A 14,956-nucleotide genomic window follows, 5' to 3' on the forward strand; every position below is an offset into this window, starting at 1 on the left:
CATGTTTGTCGCAAAAGAAAAAAAGGAACAGCAAAAGTGGTGGAGCTGAGAGATACGAAGCGATCGATGAACGAAAAAAAGCATCACGAGAGAAAAGGCAGGGGGAAAAAAAGAAAATGCGATTGCTGTATGATGAAGTAGACAGAAAATGTGAAATGTACGGGAAGAAAAAGCCATGGTTCAAACAGTCGTTCAAGCAAGAATTACAGGTGGAAGGGAACTTTGGTTGTCAGAAGTACGTGAGAGAAAGAAGGCCAAACCTAGAATATATTGGAACCACATTAAGTTATGAGTCAGCCTGCAAGAATACAGTAGCGTATCCTAGACGAAGATTGAAACAAACAGGAAGGGGACGCAGCATTAAATTACATCCGAAAAATAACAGCCGAACCATTTGAAGGTAACGACGCGGTGGTTTTTTTTAGAAATAATAAAACTGCATGAAAGAGAACAAGATAAGAAAGGACCTGGTGCTGAGAAGCTTCAATTGAAAGAAAGCCGAAGCGAAAATTCCTCAGCGCACGTCCACAGCATTAGACGAGTTTCCACTTAGGCTGACTAATGAACTAGGAACAGAAACCTAAAGGAAGCTCTGTTGAAAGCAGTAGTAAAAAAAAAAAAAAAACTTGGAGGACGCTTAAGCTTCATCTTCAGAAGTCGAACGCGATAGCGTTATCGCACCCCGTTCGCACCACCCACTCATTCATTCGGCATGCTCTTGAGCTACACAAAGACAAAACGTGTGCCTGAGAAAACAGAATGAACCAAAGAACTTGGTGTCTCGGAGGGAGAAACGATCTACGCGAACCAAACGTCGTGATTGGCACGGACAGCCGGACCGCGACGCGCCATGAAGGCGGACGCGATCATGGGGCTGACGCCTCGATGGGATCGTCCTTTATCTCGCTTGGGAGCGCACCACGTAGACACATGACTCCCCTCGCCAGCAGCACGGCACACACCGCAGGGTACGCTTTCCCACCAGACGCGCTACGGCGCAGCGTTCACGTCAGAGGTGTCCCGCATCGGACGCTGCACCTAGGAATCGCGCTGTGAGCGGAAAGAGGAGCCTAAACCAAGGGTTGGAGTGACGCACGCTGGAAATTGGAAGGGGAGAGAGTGAGAAAATTTAATAAACGCAAGGGTGTTGGGGCATCTTCGCACCGGTCCCCGCACGGCCCCAATGCGCTCAAACGAGACGAAGGGGAGAAGCGGGTGAGTGGAGCGCCACCCAACGTTACTAGATTACTTTCAGTTGTCAAACTCCGCCGCGGCACCTGGCCCCTTTCTGTCGCGCCCGCGGGGTGGCGCGCGCGACACTGTCGGCCCGAAGGCGGGTGGTGCGAACAACGTTTGTGCGGGTGGACATAGACGCCGATGCGTGCAGAAGCGTGCCACGTTTTGCTCGTGTTTCTTATTTGTGTGCCAGGAAAATGCTGCACGCCTTGTGAGCAAACATACCTGCAATGAAACAATGAAACGGCAATGAAACAAGAAAAAACACGAGAACGAGACAAAGTGATAGCTAGGGAGGGCGCAGCGCTCTTCCTATCACTTTGTCTGTTCTCGCTCCTGTTTTTTTGTGTTATTAAATGTCGGCGAGCATTCTACGTCAACATAGTTTATCAGACCACCGCCTTTGAACTTCGTGCGCATTTCCTAAGGGATATAAAATTGTTACACTAATCATGTCAGGTCATCAAAGATTTTTTGGAACTGTTGAACTTGACAGAACAGAATGCAATTCAAATGAACCTGAAGGTTTTTGCACCACAACAAACGACAAAGTCACTGCGAGTAACTCTGATGTAGACTTTAGGCATTGTCGATGATCTGCCGCGTCCAGGTGTGCTCTATGTTTCGACAGCCAAGTTACATCAATATCCACTGGAGGTAAGACACACTGTTCACATTTGTTGTGACTACATTCAGATTGCACTGTTTGCTAGGAAATTCCCTCTCACGTTTCTTTCAGCAATCCATTAGACTAGTGCGTTCCTTCGGTTGAGATGAGTCCCATCCTACTATAACCAACTTCACGCAGATATTCCGCCTTCTAAACCTGTATACACCTGTTAAAACAGCGCTACGTGGTAGTGTGGACGGTGTGCCAGGACCTCTGCTCGTCAGCATCAATGACACATTCAAGCAGACGAGAGAAGCCTGCAAGTAAAAAAAGTAGTCTTCGCAATGCCATTGAGGCGACGTTGATAAGTTGCCTGGAGCGAAGCAGCTCACCAGAATGTGCTTGCAATGAGCATAGCAATTAATGAGCAATGAACATGGGGGACAATGTTGTTTATTATCTGTGTGGATATGTTATTCGTAAAGTCACAAAGGGTGCCCCATGAGATCTATGCATAACGGACATAAGCTTTGAAACCCCAGCAGTTGGCTGTGACAGTTACTTGAGGGCAGAAGTCTCAAGCAAGGTTCCTTAAAGCACCCGATGCCAAAGATACTGGGCTCTATGAAGACTGCTAACAAAAGTGTGTCGGCTTCCCTGGATGAGGCAGGCCTTTGCGGAAAGATATTTTGGAAGGTTTTAGATTATCTAGAGGGGTGCTGCCTCCCTCTTCTTGGTTGTGCAGCGCATATGTTCGCGTTCACGTGCGAGGTACTGAATTTCTTCATTGTTATGCGGATGCAGTTTTACTTCAGGGATGCAAACTTTCGACTAGAAAGCAGTCCTAAGGTAGCTGTAGCAACCAAGAAAGCGCGTCTTTTGTGAATATCGATGCATAATGCTTAGATTCATCAATCCGGCGTTGTACTGGTCCTATTCTTTTTTTCATGTGTACATAAAACATTCCACTAACGAAAATCCTCACTCTCCTATTCATTCGCCTATTAGCTGCTTTTTACAGAGTGCACAATGTAAAAAGGCTATTCTTGGAATATTTAGCGCCACGAAGTGCAGCAAACAAAAAAAAAATTGTGGCATTGAGTCGGCGGCGCGCTGCTGCTTTGGGAAGCTTCCGCAGCCAACCGGGCCAACCATGGCGGCAGCGCCACCTCGCGAGAGGAGACGGCAGAGGGTCACCTTCTCGCGCCGCTCCCAGGCGGAGTTTTACAACTGAAAAGTATCTAGTAGCGTTGGCGCCACCTGTCGGGGCAGCGCCGTACATTGCGAGGAGGGGGGTCTTCTGTGTTTGCAGCAAGTTGGCTCTGCGCGTGCGCCAAGCGCAGAAGAAATGTAGCGGAAACGTACTTCGCTACGCGTTTAACTGCGACTTCTGTAATTTACATGCTCATAATTACTGATGTACACCGCAGTATAACTTTCTACGGCACGTTTCTAAAGCAACACCGCATTCACTAGAGGTGCTTTTGTCCCACTTTGAACCATCGAACTCATGGCTGAGTGGTGACAGCGCAGATGCACGATACACGTGGAAAGGTGGAAAGGAACGAACTTATCGATTTTTGCTAGAGCCACCGTGTGCAATGTTCTTTATTAGTAGGCTATGGTATGTCATGCAGGTGTTACATTGTGCAAGGCTCAATGTACAGAAGCTGCATCGAATTTTCGCCAATTTCGTGTGGGCTGCGCAATGGGAAAGGTGCAGCCGAACGAATTTGTTCAGAGGAGTCAAGAATGGTGGATTGGGCCTGGGACACCTTCTTTTGCGGTAGATTGTTAACAGGTTTCATTTCCTTCGCGACGTCAGCGAACCTTTTTTGCACACCGCATGCCAAGTAAGGCTCGGGCGCGCGTTGCCAGACTTTGTTTTTTCAACCGAAACAGTCACGGGAGGTATTTTCGGATATTTTAGAGAAGTTGTCGCCAGTGTACGATTCCTTGCAATGAGGTTTTCAAATAAATATTTATCTGCTGTCAAAAAGAAAAAAAATTACAATGATTTGTGTGACGTTGTTTTACCGGAGCCCATATACAGAGCCTTGTACAGTGGAGGCCCTCATAGGAACGTGTTAAAGAGAGTAAACAAAATGCAAGTCGTGCCAGGGGTTAAAAACCTTCTTTTTTAGGTTACACACTGAAACGTTGCCAGTAAAAATGTTTTTACAGGAAAAGGGCTTATTTCTTCCATGGGGCTCTCACTGCCTTACCGGCAAACAACCAGAAACGATACATCACGTTTTTGGTCATTATTGGGGAGGGGTATTTTTTTGGGACATACTACGAAGAACGTTAATGAAGAAATTTCCCCTCGACTCTTATGGAATATAGAATCTACCCATTCCTAACGCGGATGGGTTTCCGTTTGATTTAATAATGTTAATTGGCCTCCACAGTATTTGGCGCTCTCGAGTGGCAGGATACTACTGCCATCCGGACGCACGACCTACACGAATTTATTTCCGTGAAACTGTGCATCGGTTTGGTGAGATTTTGAAGGCCGGTGGCGATACTCCCGATTGGCTGTCAAAGGTGGAGCCATTGATGGCTCTAAATGAATTTTAATGAGACGAAGGCAGCCCCCTACCACACTGATTATGTCAATACGGCGTGGGGATTGTATCCTGTATATTTTGTGTTGCGCATTGATATTGCTGGTCTTTCTTTGTCAAAGTCAGGCAATAAAGAAAAAAAACTTATGGCTGAGTAATGGCGTCTCAGTCTCACACTCCGGAGACCCTGGTTCGATTCCCAACCCAGCCCATCTTGCGAGGTATTTTTATTTATGAATGGCCTTCCAACATTTTTGCTCACGGCCAACGGCGCCGACGCCAACGCCACCGGCTTTTCTGCGACATGAGCTCCTTAACGCTGTCGCATTAAAAAGCTTCCGATATAGGCGAATACCAGACAGTGGGCGAAAATACAAAATGGATTTAACCTTTAAAGGCTCGGAGGAAGAAAAAAAATTCACTCATACTGACCGTTGACCATTACATTGTTATATAGAGGTTAGCAATGAAGGTGATTGAATTAAAACTGCAAGCATGGGCAGAACATAATGGCATGTCGTGAGGACTTCAGAGTAGATTTAGACTAGGTAGGCGTGTGGATAATAACTTATTTAATAACGCGAAAGCTTTACTAACCTCGCCGAGCCGAGTTTCGCCGTCGCCAGGAATTCTACCTTCATTTGAGCGGCAGCTGCGCCGTAGCCTTGGCAATGCATCGCATGACTCGCCGCGCCGAGCTCCACCGCCGCCGGCTTGGCGCATGCGGTCTCCGCACCTCGGTCGCCGCCTGACCACGTGACTCGCCGTGCGCCTGGCTAAGAGGAGCGCCGCGCCCGCCTAGTCAGTGCGAGCTTGGCCATTGATGAGAGCGAGGTCAAGCCGTCTTCTTTGAGCGCTGCGCGGGAGCAGGAGGCTTTGAGCCGTCGTCGCCAAGCAGCGTCTGACCACCCCGCGAATAACACTCGGCGAGCTGCTTCACTGGAGAGGCTGCCGAATGCAACAGACGTCGCACCGTCGAGATCAATGCAGCGACCGCTTTCGCGCCCTGTCCGAGTCGGATTCGACGCTTCGCATGTTCGCGGCGTCTCCTTGCAGTCTAGCCCTGGCGCTTTCCCTGGGGTACAACAGGCGTAGCACCGTCGAACAATGCCTGTCGGCCCAAGCCTAATCGCAGTCATGTCTCCGCAGGAGCGTTTGCGTGAGCAGGCGTCTGGTGTGTTGCTACACCACGTACCCGAGCACACGAGGGTCGGAACGTCCCGCATGTAGCCGTGCGCGGCTTAGCAGTGTCTGGGAAAAGGAGGCTTCTCTTGCAGGAACTTGTGTCACGTCCCCATGTTGCGCCCCATGGTGGGTGGTTGGCATCGCTGCCGAAAACCCCATCTATACTTATGGAAACTGCTTTCCCTAAACTCCCTGTTTGCCCTTAGAAACGTGGGCGCACTGAAGATGTCTTCCAGGTTCTCGGACGTCAAATCAGAAATTCCCCCCGTCTCCACGTTATTCCCTCTGAAAAGTCAGACAAACAAGCAGTGCGAATCCTTTCACCGTTCCTTGTTTCAAAGTCTTTTACTCAAGTATTTGGTCCAGGTTATAGGGCGTCGAGGATGGCAAGCGGTGACCTCATCTTGGAGCACCCCCATCAGAAGTAACATGAGAAACAGCCGAAACTAGTGTCATTAGGGGAGACCCACGTAACAGTAACTCCGCACCGTCCTGTGAACACCACCCCCGGCGTTGTGTTGGACGATGATTTGCTGGAGCTGACTTCGGTTGAACTCTTGGAGGGCTTTAGTGAACAGAATGTCATGAACGTTAAACGAATTAAGATGAGGCGGGATGGCAAAGACATCCAGACCAAGCACCTGATATCACCTTCAGATCAAGTCTCCTTCGCGAGTCTACCGATGCCGGTTATATCAAACTTCATGTTCGGCCACAGGTGCCCAATCCTCTCAGATGCTTTAGGTGCCAAAGGTTCGGCCACAGTTCACAGAACTGTCGAGTTCTGTGAACTGACAGTTGAACTGAACTGACGGCTGACATGTCTCATTTCTCTGAAACGGGCCAGAACACTCCACATTGTGTAAACTGTGATGTCGAGCATGCCGCATACTCGCGATCCTGCCCGTCTTGGAAAAAGAAAAAGGAATTGTTACAATCAAACTCAAAGAAAATATATATTTCAAGGAGGCACGTGGGCAGGTATCATACCTGCCTAAGAGTAGCTTTGCCGATGTGGCGCGTCAGGGGCAGCGCCACAACGGCCCCTGGCGGCTGTTCGACCCACACGCAGTGAGCTGGCAGTGAAGCCGTCTGCACCCCCCCTCCCCCTCCCCTGTGGTCGCAGCTCGCGCTACTCCGCCACCCTAGCAGAAGGGGCCATCAACCACCGGGCTGGTGGCCTCAAAGGTCTCTTCCAAAATGTCGAGACCTTCTGGTCAAGCACAGTGCTCGCAAAAGGCGATGGGCACAACCAGCCAGACGGCGCCGCCAGCACCTAAGAAACAGCGAGACTCTCTCGATCGCTCCAAAAAAGACAAAACTCGTGTCACGGCGCCTGGAAAGGGCGCGTGAGCTAATCTTCATCTCTTAAAGACACAGCACTAAACACATTTAGCATAATGGATGCACAAATACTACAATGAAATGTTAGAGGACTTCATAGCCTTGGTGATGTTAGAGAACTCCTACACAAACATAATTCATAACTGCTGTGTGTTCAAGAGACACATCTAAAACGCACACAAACTTTCTACACCATCTTCCGAAAGGACCGTGACGAGGCTAGAACCTCGTGCGGCGGTGTAGAAATCCATCTAGACATGTCCGTAGCTTGTCACCACGTAGCCTTACAGACACCCCTTGAGGGAGTGTCAGTTAGAGGGGTTCTTTTCAATAAGTTGGTAACTGTTAATTTCATATATATATCCACAAACTATCACCTCCAAAAACAGATTTCTATAACGTCATAAAGCAGCTCTCGGAACCCTACATACTTGTGGGTGATTTTAACGCCCACAACACGTTTTGGGGAGTCGCGCGATGCGACGCAAGAGGTCGACTCATTGAAAATTTTGTTCTGACATCTGGTGCCTGCCAGTTTAATGACAAGGAACCAACATATTACAGCATCCAACACAACTCATATTCATCCATAGACCTAGCAATAGGCTCTGCTTCTTTTCTACCTCACCTGGAATGGAATGCGATAAATAATCCCTTTGGAAGCAATAATTTCCCTATAACTTTCAACTTAATAACGCAGCATGACAACCCTCCCCGTGTTCCTATTTGGAAATCAGCATCGGCTGACTGGGAGAATTTTAAGGAATCAACTAATTTATCGCCCAATTTTATAAACAATTTTAGTATAGATGATGCCGTCGCATATCTTACAGCTTTATTATTGACGCTGATGAAAAGTTTATTCCGCAAACGAATGCGGGTTCACTTAAAAGACGCGTTCCCTGGTGGAATGTAGAATGTAGAGATGCGCGTAAGAGGCAAAATAAGGCACAGGGCATATTGCGCAGATCACCGAATGCTGAAAATCTCATGGACTTTAAACACATAAAATCGCAGGCAATGTGGATACGACGTCAGGTGAAGAGAGAAAGCTGGGCGAGGTTCCTTTCAGGTATAAGTTCGTACACACAGGAGGCGAAAGTTTGGAATGGAGTAAGGAGGCTAAAAGGGCAGCAAATAAATCCGTTGCCTCTGGTGAACGATCAAGGGAATACGTTAGGAGAGCAGGCTGACAGCCTAGGGGAGCACTTTGAGCGTGCGTAAAGCTCAATCCACTACTCGCAATCCTTCATGAAGCACGGAAGACATTTGAGCGAGAATCCGTACAAAACGCACCCTATAACAGTCTTTTCTGTACTGCCGAGTTGGGAGCTGCTTGATCGTATGCAAGGGCTCTTCACCGCGACCTGATAGAATAATGTACGACATGATTAAGAACGCGCACACTGATACACAACTGACACTGCTTGCACTTTTCAACACTATTTGGGCTGCTGGATATCTTCCTCCCGCATTGAAAGAAGCGATTGTGGTCCCCGTTTTGAAGCAAGGTAAAGATCCTTCCTCAGTGGCAAGCTACCGCCCGCCATTGTAAATGTTTGAGAAAATGGTTAAGCGGCGACTCATACATATCCTCGTAATGAACAAAATACTTGATCCCTATCAGTGTGGCTTCGGAGAAGGTCGCTCGTCAACTGATCACCTTGTGTGCATTGAGGGAGATATTCGTGACGCGTTTGTACGCAAACAGTTTTTCTTATCGATATTCCTCGATATGGAGAAGGCGTATTCCACAACGTGGCGTTACGGGATCTTGCAAAACTTGTCGGGAATGGGCATCCATGGCAATATGCTAAACCTGATGGAAAGCTTTCTCTTCAATCGTACCTTCTGCGTAAAAATTGTGAATGTACTCTCACGTCCATATATACAGAGAACTGGTGTCCCCCGGGGAGGTGTGCTCAGCTGTACACTCCTCATATTTAAGATGAACACACTCCACACTTAATTACCACAAGCTATATTTTTTTCCGTCTACGTAGACTACATACAGATAGGTTTCAAATCCTGTAACCTTGCAGTGTGCTAGCGACAAGTACAGCAGGGCTTGAACAAAATATATAAGTACGTGGGCCGACGAAAATGGGTTTAAAGTCAATCCCCAGGAAAGTTCTTGTGTTCTCTTCACAAGAAGGAGAGGCTTGGTTTCAGACTTGTGCATGGAACTCTGTGGGCAACAAATACCTGTTAACAAAGAGTTCAAATTTCTAGGCATAATACTTGACTCTATATAGGTTTACTTTTATCCCACACATGAGATATCTCAAAGTGAAATGTCTAAAAACAATGAACTTACTGAAAATACTATCGCATACAACATGGGGTAGCCACAGAAAGTGTATAAAGAATATTTACAAGAGCCTCATTCAATCACGGTTAGACTATGGTGACATAGTATACAACTCTGCCGCCCCGATCGCACTAAAGATGCTGGATCCTGCCCACGGCGTGGATATCCGTCTGGCCACAGACGCCTTCAGAACTAGCCGTATTGAAAGCTTAAATGTAGAATCGAATGGGCGGTCACTACATCTGCAGCGATCATATATGACCTTTAAATTTTTCCTGAAAGTGCACTCTAACCTTGAACATCCGTATTGGCAAACCGTCAACGATTAGGACGTGCATTGCGCTTTTCCATAATCGACCCTATCTGAGACGGCCTTTTTCCCTCCGTGTGAGGGAGCTTTGCGTGCAAATGAATGCCCCAATCTCCGAACACCACTTAATGCATCCAGCGAAGCAGCTACCGCCTTGGAATTGGCAGGTGATAGAACGTGACATATATTTTGCAAGAGTTACAGAATACGCCCCAGATCTCGAAATTACAGTGCATTTCCATGAACTCCAATCTAAGTACTGTTCGGAATCCTATACCGATGCATCAAAATCGCATGTTGGCGTGTCTTACGCGGCTGTTGGTCCTTCTTTTTCTGAAGCAGGTGTACTGAGCCCCCATACAATCATCTTTACTGCAGAAGCCTATGAGGTACTGTCTGTGGTTAAACACATAAAGAAATTAAATCTAGAGAAAGCGATAAGATTCACGGATTCGTTTAGTGTTGTAAAAGCACTAATGCCCTTAAGGAAAGACAAACATATTGTTTTTATTGAGCTTTACTATTTCTTGTGCAATATTTATTCGTCTCGTAGACATGTGAGAATATGCTGGGTACCATGTCATAGATGCCTCGAGGGTAGGGTGCTGGCAGACCAAATGGACACATCAATTACACCTCAAGCTGCTAATTCCACCAGTGATATTCCTGCCACAGACCTCAAGCTTTTTTTTTTTGCGAACGGAACTGCGAAGCCACTGGCAAATCATGTGGGACAATGAAACAAATAATAAGCTCCACTTGATTAAGCCAATGTTAGGTTTTCGGCCTTCCGTTACAAAAATAAGACGGACAGATGTCCTATTCTGTCGACTCAACAGGACGCAAGTACGGTATTCATAATTTTCTACATACTCGCAACGAACCTCCTACCTGTGGTAGATGTGGTTAGAGGATCATCTTCCTCCACGTCCTCGTGGAGTGTCGGGAAGCCGAAAGAGAAAGAAGGAAATATTTTCCACTAGCATACAGGTATTGTCTCCCTCTCCACCCCGGTATGTTTTTTGGTAAACTGTCGGACGATGTTCTCCACGACGGGCCTCCCGAGGTCCTCCGAGCTGTGATACAAGGGGCTCGAAACATCGCCAGAATCATCTTAGGGACCATGGACTGAGGGTCCCTCTAACATTTGTCTCTCGGTTCAAATATTAATAATAAAGATGTTTTACTCCCTATCTTGGTAAAGAACCCCTTTTTACCGCTAAAGCTTTCCTAGGTTTCTTGAACGAATGTAAATAGCCCAATAGTATCATAGCGCACCCTCTCTCCAGAGGATGCTGCTGTCATACTAGCCTTTGTACAGCACACGCATTCAGGCTCTTGCGCTTGAAGGGCTTTGCTACGGCAGTAGTGCTTTTCTGAATTTTCATCCTGTGGCTAATTTTACCACATTTTAGTTCTTTCACAATGCATCTTTCACGTCTTTGGCACGCTTCATAGTCATTGTCATATATTTATTACATGCAGCTCTTACGCACTCTACAGTGACCATCTTTTAGGCCCCTTTACAGCCATGTCACATGCATTGCTCGTAATTTATCGCCTCACTTTTGTCTCATTACCATTGGCCTGGTGCTCTTTGGTCATACATGGCCCTTCAGCTACAAAACAATATATTCATCAGCAATCACAGTGATGTCTAGCTACCGACCTAGGCACAGCTGTTATACGTGGCTTAACGATCGTTGTATGCTTAAGGACAACAACTACAGCTTAATCAAAGGTTCACCAAGTGAAACCAAGACTTAACCAGGCTAAACCAAGCTTTCGCTTTGTATATCCAGGGTTAGCTGAGCTAAGCCGCAGCTAATTTTTATTACTCAATGTTTTAAAATATCCAGCGATGAAAGAAGACAGCAATGTGTAGCTTTTTGGGGCATTACCAGGTCGTATGATAACGCAGACCGCAACATTTTAAGGGGTATTCTGTAAGGGGAAGTCTTAGGCAACGACTGTACACAGCCTTTGAGGGAGATTTAACTAAAAAATCTAATTTGCGCTGAATAGAAAGTCACAAGGAGCCAGGCAAAAGATCACCAAAGGACTGAGACAGGCGTGCCCTTTGTCCCCACTGGCGCCTATGATGTACAGACGACCGATTCTTTCACAGTACCGCCAGTACCGCGCGAGCGTCGACTGGCCGGCCGGTCAGCGCCTTCTAACAGTGCGAAGCAGCGGAATCAGCAAGAGCATGCGCGCCAAGTCCACTGTTTCTTCTGCTAGGCTCTTTCTACCGGCACGACACAGCTCCCGGCACGACTAACTCGGTGCGAGCTCCCCGACTTATCGGAGATAACGGCCTAGGCTTGTGTACACATGGTAGTCAAGGTGCCATAGAAGCCCATATGTCCTGTAATGACGACTTGGATGGAATGGATGGATGCTGTGAGCGTCCCCTTTGGAACGGGGTGGTGGGTTGCGCCACCAAGCTCTTGTTATTGTCTTGAAGGGGCAGCGCAAAAAGACGATGACAGAAGGCAGGAAACACACAGGACAGCGCTGAACTCACAACTAACTTTATTCGAAGGCATACATACACTTATGTACACAACCCATAGCCACGTGCTCTCTGTTAAGCATACTTCCCCGTTTGTGCACTGTAGAATGGGAGTCGTTTATGAACTTCCATTTTCCTGCGGTCACGTATACATCGGTCAAACAGGTCGCTGCCTCAATGTTAGATTATCTGAACATAGGCGCTCACTAACGGGTAATGTCTACTCGCATGTCGCGCGGCATTGCTCTGAGCATGGGTGCACTCCAATATATAAAAAACACCACAATACTTTCCACGCACAAAAATCAGACTACGAGGGAGATTATTGAGGCCTTCTATATCAGAAAAAAAGGGTCGCGTTGTGTAAGCATGCCATCGATAAACTTGCATGATAGTGAATTTGAATTTTTAAGCCGCTTCATAACGTAGCATTAGGTTAAATGGTGTTTCGTGTTTTTTGCCTGCGCATTGATAATGACGCCATGGACGGGAGAGCACGTGGCTATGGGTTGTGTACATAAGTGTATGTATGCCTTCGAATAAAGTTAGTTGTGAGTTCAGCGCTGTCCAGTGTGTTTCCTGCCTTCTGTCATCGTCTTTTTGCGCTGCCCCTTCAAGATGTTCAACCAGTACCAACTCGCCCAAATGTCGATCCTTCTTGTTATTGTATTGCTTGATGTCCTACCTATGCTAAAGGAAACAAAAAAAAGACCACACGATGAATTACCATAATCAAGCATTCCGTACCCCCTACTGTGAACTTTGTCTTCGCACGCCTCCATTGTTTGTCGTTTCCCTACTTTTCTTCCACCAATATTCCAACCGCCACTTACTAATCTATACTGCGGACATGTTTACTTTCCCGCTGCTCTCGCTGAACCCAAGGGCTTCAAGGAGGCCAGAGATGCCTAAATCGACTGCTGCGCGGATAACCACGTTTTAATAAACCATGGTCCATCGTTTGCCTAGATTTACCACAGCAAGCACATGCTTCTTCTTTCTCCTTATATCTCACTTTATAAGCAAGATGTGCTCTATAGATTTCACGGCGCCACAGTTGTCCCCACATGGATTTGTGGTCTGGTCATTGCTCAAAGGAAGATTGTTTGTGTGTGCATCGTTCAGTCGAAGCCGCTTACAGAGGGTCTACAGATGCCGTGATACGCACTGTGGTAACCTTGATTGGCGTTTTAGGTTGACGCTGAACAAAAACTTTCAATTGCCTAAAGGTGAAGACCATCTTCTACGCCGTTCACTGAGCACATATCGCTTCACCAAAGCTGAAACCTCACTTTTACTGGAGAACAGTTTTATCAGTTTTATGTGATTGTGTCCTTTGCGGGCTGCCTCATCCACCTTTTAGTTACCTATTATAATGCGATTATGCCTAATTCATTACTTAAACAATGTACAACAAATTACCAAAGTGCGCAAAACATTAAGCTGTACCAGGACAGGCATGCTCCCTCTCCCAGCCATGGCAGCAAACAAGAATGATCGACTTGCGACTGTTTGATACTATCAGTATCACCCATGCGTGCTTTATTGTGATTACTCTACATATAACAAAATAAGCTCACACTAGGTGCACATGACAAGTGAATTATTGTAAGCTCTACTCAAGTTATTTGAGTGAGTTGGGCATGGGCTGCGTGTTGTTTATCTGTTTATGTAGCAAAAACCTAGCTAGCTGGTGCACAGCCATATTTGAGGAAAATAATAAATGCATAGCGTAACAAACAGCTGGCCAGTACCTGCGTTTTAGTTGACAGCAAACCAGCATTATCAAGTGAGCAAACTTCGAATGAGCTCAGTGATCTCTCATGGTGTGACAATGTTGATGCAGTAAGTGGTTCCATCGCGTTTTCTTTCTTAATTAGTTGCTGCTTTAACATCCACATTACAATGAAATGAAGGCTCACATGGCTGAAGGCAGGCCCGCACAAAAAGTGAGGGAACGTTTATTGCACGTTTTTTTTATTTTTGCAGCAAACCAACGGATAGTTCCTTGGGTTCAGCTTTGTGAAAAATGTGCAAGGTGTTCTGCGTAAAACTGCAAGGTGCTCCATTATCTATTCATTATTCGAGTAGCCAAATTAATGGTACCCCCATGAGCACTATGAAAGAGAGCACAGAAATTTGAAGTCAAGAGGCGACAGTGGCTCGACCTCTGAGCCAAACATGCATAAAAAAAGAAGCGGTGCCTTGCTGTCTTCGTTTCATAATGTCACGGCACCAACGCTGCAAACAGGCGGCGAGTGCCCGGGCGAACTCAACGTAACCTCTTTCTCCACATTGCGCAACATGCCTGCGGGGCACTGCGAGATTGCCTCGGAAAGGTCTACTCGTGTCTCCTCTGTAGGTTGTGTCATCTATGTGGGGTACCCCAAAACTCTAATCTAGCATGCAGTTACAGTGAGTAAAACAGTTCCAACTAATGTACAAGAGCTGTGGTAGACTACTATAGCAATAATGCCTGCCACTGGGTAATAAAGGGTTGAACAACATGAAATCGCACAGTGACATAACAGCCTCCCCTGATCACCACAATATAAGAGCAGCGGTGCCATATTTACGTAACATTTGTTAAGGCACTCTTTTCGACACCATGCAATTTGTCGAAGTTTTTGAAGATTAGTAATCTATGTGCTCATTATAGACAGGACTACTTTTTGCACAATGCATACCAGCTCATGCCTATGGAATTGTTCTTTCATGTGGCAAAATATTATACAGGCACGATGGGTACTGTCAAAATAACAGTCGGGGAGCATTGTGAACGTGTGAAAAGAGGATGTCTTTGTTGACTGGCTCTGCACTCTGACGTATGTTTTAGACATACCTTGTGTCTTAGCACAAATATTACGCGGATGATCCT

The sequence above is a fragment of the Dermacentor albipictus genome, chromosome 5 (genome assembly GCF_038994185.2).
Source record: "Dermacentor albipictus isolate Rhodes 1998 colony chromosome 5, USDA_Dalb.pri_finalv2, whole genome shotgun sequence".
Classification (NCBI taxonomy): Eukaryota; Metazoa; Arthropoda; class Arachnida; order Ixodida; family Ixodidae; genus Dermacentor; species Dermacentor albipictus.